This window comes from Suricata suricatta, chromosome 14 (assembly GCF_006229205.1).
Source record: "Suricata suricatta isolate VVHF042 chromosome 14, meerkat_22Aug2017_6uvM2_HiC, whole genome shotgun sequence".
NCBI classification, from domain to species: domain Eukaryota; kingdom Metazoa; phylum Chordata; class Mammalia; order Carnivora; family Herpestidae; genus Suricata; species Suricata suricatta.
The window spans coordinates 14,594,267-14,601,776 of NC_043713.1; the positions used below are offsets into that span (position 1 = coordinate 14,594,267).

Consider the following 7,510-nt stretch of genomic DNA (forward strand, 5'->3'; position numbering starts at 1 on the left):
GAAGATGCCATTCAATAAGGACCTTGAGATGGAGTGATTATTCTGGATTATTTGGGTGGGACCGATATAATCACTTGGGTCCTTTCTTTTGAGAGAGAAAGAGAGAGAGAGAGCAGGAGAGGGGCAGAGGGAGAGAGAGAATCTTAAACAGGCTCCAAGCCCATAGTTGAGCCCCTTCAATCTCACAAGCATGAGATCATGACCTGAGCCGAAGAGTCAGACACTTACCCAACTGAGCCACCTAGGTGCCGCTCGCTTGGGTCCTTGAAAGTCAAGAACCTATTTTTCACCTATTGTCAGAGAGAGACATAGCTACAGATGAATGATCAGAGAAATCCTACTGCTGACTTTGAAGATGGAGAACAGGACCATGGAACAGTTTCTAGAAGCTGGAAAGGCAAAGAAACAGATTCTTTTTTTTTAATGTTTTATTTATTTTTGATACAGAGAGAGACAGAGCATGAGAGGGTGAGGGGCAGAGAGAGAAGGAGACACAGAACCAGAAGCAGGCTCCAGGCTCTGAGCTAGCTGTCAGCACAGAGCCTGATGCGGGGCTCGAACTCACGAACGTGAGATCTGACCTGAGCCGAAGTCAGAGGCTTAACCGACTGAGCCACCCAGGCACCCCAAAGAAACAGATTCTTACTGAGAGCCTCCAGAAGGAACCGGGACTTTTGATACCTTGATTTTAGTCCAGTGAGACATGTTGGACTTCTAAGCTGTAGAATTGAAGATAATGAATTTGTGGTTGAAGCCACTAAATTTGTGGTGAATAATTATATTTGCAATAGAAAACTAACACACTCTTCCGAGTGCAGGAAGGGAGCAGGTGATTAGCCTTGGTGCCATAGCTGTATACAACTCCTCGTGGAGCTTGGGGTGGTAGGAAGCCCTCACAGTGCGTAGGACTCTGGTTTTGAGTAGAGGGGGTTGCAGAAAGGTAATCATTAGGCTGAGACTACAAGCTCTCACAGGGATGCCAGCTGGGGCAGACCTCACAAACTGTCTTCACATTTACTAAGCCCACCTATGGATCTGAAAGAAAAGGAAATGATAGGAGAGCCCTTCCTTTTTCAGTGCCCCCTGTAGTGTTCACACTGAGAATGCTTAGCCTCATGCTCACTTGAAAGAAGATGTATTTAAAGGAATTCTGTTGTTTATCACAGACTAGATATTGGAAAGGTAATTTGGAACAGAGATAATAGATTAATAACTGACATAAATTTCCAAAGCATGGCTGTCCTTTCCTTGCATCCCATGGCAGCTTGAAATCTGTGTTTGTCTCTCCACTGAAATAAGCCTTGTCTAGGCAATCCGCTATAAGCTGCATATAGTCCTTATTTGTGTAATAATCCACCATGTTGGTTCATATATTCTCTGCAAAACTGTCTTTTCTCTTGATTTCATGACATTATTCCTCATTCCTTTTCCACATCTCTGAATCTTTATTCATATTCTCCTCCCAGAGTTTTTTGGGTTTTGTTGGTTTTTTCTGTGCCATTATGGTTTCTTCAGCTCACCGCTGACAGTTTGTTCTTGAATGAACATATCCACATTACACTTGGAAATTAAGTTAGCGGTAGATAATGATAATTCTCAAATCTATATGCGCAGCCTGGATTTCTCCTCAGCCCTAGTCCTCCATCACCAAGTCCTTCCTGGAAGAAGAGTGGAATATTGGTGGCTAATCCTAGCTAGGTCAACTTTAAACAGAACCTGGGGGAGTCACTTCACTCATTCTCTCATGTGCTCTCCAATCAATTCTTAACAAATATCATAAAGTTGAATATACTTTCTGAATGTCTCTCAAGTCCAGACACTTCTACCAACCTCCTTGCCTAAATTTAAGCAGGCTTTTCCTCTTATCTGGAACATCATGATGGATTCCAGATTCTCTCTGGCTCTTTAAGAAGCCAGTCTTTTTGGTTCCCGCCTATCCTTGTTCTAAAACAAATACTGTACATTTTTGATTAAATGAACGACATCCCAGTTCTTTTTATCAGCACCCCGTGAGTGTAGACTTCTACACAAGTAGGAGGATTTTATTAAGGGGAGAGTTTGCATCAGGCTTGCAGAATAGATTAAACTCAGATATGAGGAGACATTGGAAAGAAATAGCAAGGTTAGAATTACAGTGATTACTTGTGGGGATATGAAACTTTTTTCCAGCTAGATTTATATATTTATATAAAGATGCATGCTATAATATTTAAAAAATCCATACTGGAATCTCTTGAGTGTCTGGTTGAAGACTTTGAAGTGACTGTGTAATTAAAAGGTATTGATTGAGCAAGATTGTCAATTTTAAAACCTTTCTTAAATCTACAAATTTAACTGCATCTTTATGTATTCTTTCTTTCCTGCTCTTGTAATTGATGCCATGTCCCTCGTATCAGAAGGCAAATCCTTTCATGTGTTTTCAGGAGCTAAATTGATCCTGCCTTCTCAAATATCTTCTTTGTGTGTTATCTCTTCCCCACACTAAATCTTTAGCCTCGCCCTGTACTCTAACTTTCTCTCGTCATTTAAATATGTTCTTATATCTCGATACCCCACTTATACTTGCTTGGACCGCTCCTTCCATGATGTCTCCTAAAAAGAGTTGTGCCCATATACATTCTTAATTTTCTCACAAGTATTTCACTTTTCAAACACTCCAATCTGATTTCTGCCTCCAAAGCTTCACCAAAACTATTCTTGCAGATTTAACCAGAGAAGTCTATATTCTCAAATCCTATGGCTATTTCTCAAAATGTTGTGATGTCTCAGTCCATTTTCCACCTTATTCCCTGGCTTTCTACCTACCTTTTTGGCTACTCCTTCACAGGCTCCTTGGTTAAACATCATCCTCTTTAGCAGAAATGTTGGCAGTCTTTGAGGTTCATTTCTGGGTCAGCTTCTCTCCTCACATTATATCTCCACCTTAAATGTTTCATCTGTGTCGTTGTCTTCAAAACCATGTGCTTAACGACTGCCAGGTTTCTCTTAGGATTGCAGGCATCCAGGTATGGACCCCAGCTATAGGCAGTCCGGTCTAAAGCAAAAGGACAGATGGAGAAGCATTATGAAAGATGAGTCAGCCTGATTTCACCTGTCATTACTTCCAACCAAAGCTTAATTTTGGAGAAACTAGCTAAACTTTATGTCCAATGCTTTAAAAATCTTCAAGAAATGAATATTCATTTAGATAAATGAAGAGTTCCTCTCTCCCCCATTGCATCATAAGCCCTTCATAAGATAGTTAATTCATCTTCTAAATGTGCCTACTGATGGTTTTAAAGCAGATCTTGAATGTCTTAGAATATTTGTGGTTAAATCACAGCAACTTTAAATGTGCCTAAGCTGCCCTCATGAGCTCTTCTCTCCTGGGTAAATATTCGCCTTCAGTCCTCTCCCCCGGCAGGACTCACAGCTGTCTCCTCGGTTAGCTGCATGTTGATATTATTATTGAAGCCTGAATGATGGGGCTGCCTTTGAAAATGCTGGGTTTTTTACTTATGCCATAATTTATACAGTTTTCCTGTCTGCTGTCATCAAATAACGTGCCTGTTGGCTAGGTCAGTACAACTGACATCCAGTTGGATCTTTTAGAACAAATTTGTGTTTCAGTAAGACATAAATATTACTGTGCTTTTTGAGGTATCCGATTGAAGCAAAAATTGACAATTAAATATTTTAGTTACCTTACTGTAATACTGGGATTATATTTTTATATTCATTAAAATGATGTGAAGTAGTGGCCAGATTTCAATCAAAATAATAATCATTTCCTTAACACTGTGGTCTTTTAATAAACACTGCAGCAACCAAGTTCTGCTTTTCTTCATTTTTCAAAATTGTTTCTGTCTGAGGGAGGTTACATCAGTAGGAGGGATGGGTGTGACAATCATTCTAATGTCACAAATATTCTCTCTCTGTAGTGATTTCTTTGTTATCTTTTTTAATACCGAAGTTTGTTAAGTACAAATAGTTCAGCAGAATTTTGTCAGATTTCCACGTAACATTTTGATTCATTCACAGATAACGATGCAAATTCATTAGTTTCTCTTTGTGCTTCATTTTTTTTCTTTTTACTCTTTCACACAATTCTTCGTAGTAACAGTGTTTGATCTGAGAACATCCGCAGCAGTTGGAAACATTTTTCCAGTACTTAACTTATTAGTGCCTGCTCTTTTCTCACAGATTTGGTCACACCTCTTCGCGTTAGTTCACACACATCAGTGTTGTCTATGCATTGGAAACCTTGACAGGAATGAATAATGAACCGGCTATTTCAGTATCATACGTCAAGCCTTCTTATTTGAGTATCAAATCCTGCCAATTACCTGCTCTGCTATTACTTTAAAATTAAAACGATAAAGTCACTTTTCCCCACTAAGCACACGAGCAGCGATCAGCAGTAACTGAACTTGTTGAGTGCCTTCTACCCATAGGCCCTTAAATACATAATCTCATTTAATCCTTATGCTAAATGTATATGTTAATACTATGAAATTGAGATTCAAGGAGGCTAAATCACGTTCTAAAAGTTACAAACAAATCTAAGTTGAAAAACAGGCTCAATATCATGATGGAGTCCTAAAGCCACGACCTTGCCACTGGTGGCGTTCTAAGTCTTCCCAGTGCCCCTTCCAGATCAGATGTAGTAACTTCAGGTTTCAGGGTAACAAAGCAATTTTCATACCTCACCTTATTTGGCTCCTTGTGTGTGTCCTAGATTTTATCTCCTAGTTTTCTGTACTTTTGTCCTTCCTAGGTCTCCTTTTAATGAAACACATGATTTCATATTAAGATGTCTAAGTGTAAGGGACAAAAAGTATCCTAAATATAAAATATGTTTTGATTCACCTAAAAGATTTAATTATTTTGTTCACAAGAAAATCATTCTCCTATAATTTTTGATTCTCAAAACCAGAAAGGAACCCCCTTGAAGGGGTTTTCACTTGAAATGTTTGAGAAAATTTGAACACTAAAATAAACAAGGGCAATGATAGATTATAGCCAGTTCAATAAAATAAGAATTGTGGGTCTATATTGACGGTAGATTTGCAATTAACTAAGTAACTCAATAAATGTATATGGGGAAAAGAAAGTGCTTCCTTATAGATAAAATGCCAACTAATGAATGTGAACCGAACAATGGAGTTACAAGAGCACTATCATGGTCATCAGTAGAGGCTGCATTTAATGGAAAGTTTTTATAATATCTACCTGAACTTATAGTATTGTCCAAAAAATTCCTTATGAATCACACAGGCAAAAAATACTATAGAGTGAAGAAACCAGATTAACCAATAAATCAAAATTAACAACACTGGTGAGGGGCAAACAGATACCATGTGCCGCCAGCCGTGATACATTGAAAAGAACATAATGTCAATTATATAGTTTCCAAACAGTTCATCACATGAATATAATCGTATCATAGGGAAACCAAGGAAACCCAAAGTAAGAGATATTCTAGAACCACGATCTGCAAACTCTTTTGATAATTGGCCAGTAGAGAACATTTTACATTTGAAGCGTTTTATGGAGTTTTTAAAGAGGTTAAAAAAGACATATGACTCTTATCACATTTTTTTTTTGCGTTTTGTTTTTAAACCCTTTAAAAATACAGAAACCATTATTAGTTCTAGGGCTGTAGAAAAACAGGCTAAGGTCTGAATTTGGCTTGTAGGATTCAGTTTGTCAATCCTGTTCTAGAGGCAAACTCTTAGATTCTTCAGAAATCATGACTTGAAAGACTAAGACAGGCTGAGGAGCTGCTTCAGGTCATGGGAAACTAAAAAGACATGACACTTGGATGTAATACACAGGTTCTGTTCTAGATTTTCACCACAAAAAATGCTGTAAAGGATTATTGAGGCAGTCTATGGAACTAGAATATGAATTATAGATTATACGAAGTATAATATCAATGTTAAATTTCCTATTTTTAAAAAGAACACTACAGATATGCAGGATAATATTGCTCTTAGTCAATATACACTGTTTTATGGGGTAGATGGACAAGGTATACACAGCATACTCTCTTGTGTGTATTTATACACATGTACGCACACATATATGTACATACATACACATACACAGAGTGAAAGCAAATCTGAGTGTGGCAAAATATTGAAACAGGGAAACTGTATAGAATATTTCCATCAATGGATTCTAAAATGACACCTGAGATTTCCACCCTCTGTTGCCCACATCCTGTCTAACCCCTCTCATTGGGTGTGAGCGACACTATGAGGAGGTCACTCCATGATTAGATTGTGCTGTCAGCAAAGGTGAAGAGATGTTGCAGATGTAATTAGGCCAAATCAGTTGCCTTAAGTTAATCAAAAGGGGATCATCCTGAGTGTGTCTGACCTCAACAGGTGAGCCCTGTAGAAGAGAGTCTAGATGTCAGAGACACGCTTCCACGGGCTTTGAGGAATCGAGCGGCTGAGTTATAAGAGAAGTTATACGAGCGGCTGAGTTATACGAGGGTCTGTGAGAAGGCCACTGGCCAGGAATGGCAAGAGTAACTTGGAGCCAAGAGTAACTTTTAGCTGGCAGCCATCAAGAAAATGGATCTCTTTTAGCTGCAAAATACCAGATTCTGCCAATGACCCTGTCAGGGCGGAAGACGATCTCCAACTCCAGAAAGGAACAGTACCTAACACCTTGATTGAGAGACTCTGCGCAGAAACCCAGCTAAGCCATTTACCTGGACTCCTGACTCAGGTAAATTGTGAGAGAACACATACACGCTGTTTTAAGCTAAGTCTGTACTAATTTGTTACCCAGCATAGAAAACCCATACGGGTAAACAGAGGCTCTTTGTATTATCCTCATGTGATTTCTCTACATTAGAAACTATTTATCTAGAAAAATATTTTTTAAACACCTCTGCACATGATCTGCTTAGAAAGTCATAGGCTAGCTAATCAGCATAATCATTATCTCAGTCTTTCCATCTTAAATAAGAATGGAGAATAAGGAGCACTTGGATAGCTCAACAACTGATGGTTTCTTTTTTTTTTTTTTTCCTGTGATCAAGCAGTTTATGAGTAAATAGAGGAGCAAGGACACACAAGGATTGTACTCTCTACAAATTCCAAAGAAAGGGAAGTCACAATGAAATGAAGTATACAATCGGACCTGATCAAGTTTTTGATCCAATTAACAGAAAGAAACTAGCTCTATCTGACATGGAAGAAAAGGAGGTTATTAAAAGAATCATTGGAAAGACCAAAGACCCAAGCTGTAAATTAATTAATTGCCAGGAATAAAAAGAAAAAACACTGCAGAACCAGTATGTTAAAGAGCATTTCTTCAAGCACCAGACACTTCCCGTTTTCATAAATGTCACCTTTCATGATCTAATACTGCTCTCCCAGCTAGAAAGAGAAGTGCTGATTTACAAGCTACCGAGTCAGTGTCTGCTATGTGGGAGGTTGAGATCATGAGTAGTAGCATTTCTAGTTGTTAGACAAGGAGGGTATTTTTTTATCCTCTGCCAACGTTCTTCTTT

At 38.5% G+C, this 7,510-nt stretch overlaps 1 long non-coding RNA gene across 1 annotated transcript; it reads left to right on the forward strand.

The window, feature by feature from the left end:
- The first annotated feature begins 6,594 nt into the window (after positions 1-6,594).
- Positions 6,595-7,285, forward strand: LOC115278397. Its single transcript, XR_003902866.1, has 2 exons — positions 6,595-6,720; positions 7,040-7,285. It is a non-coding gene; the product is annotated as an uncharacterized LOC115278397 (long non-coding RNA).
- The last annotated feature ends 225 nt before the right edge of the window (positions 7,286-7,510 follow it).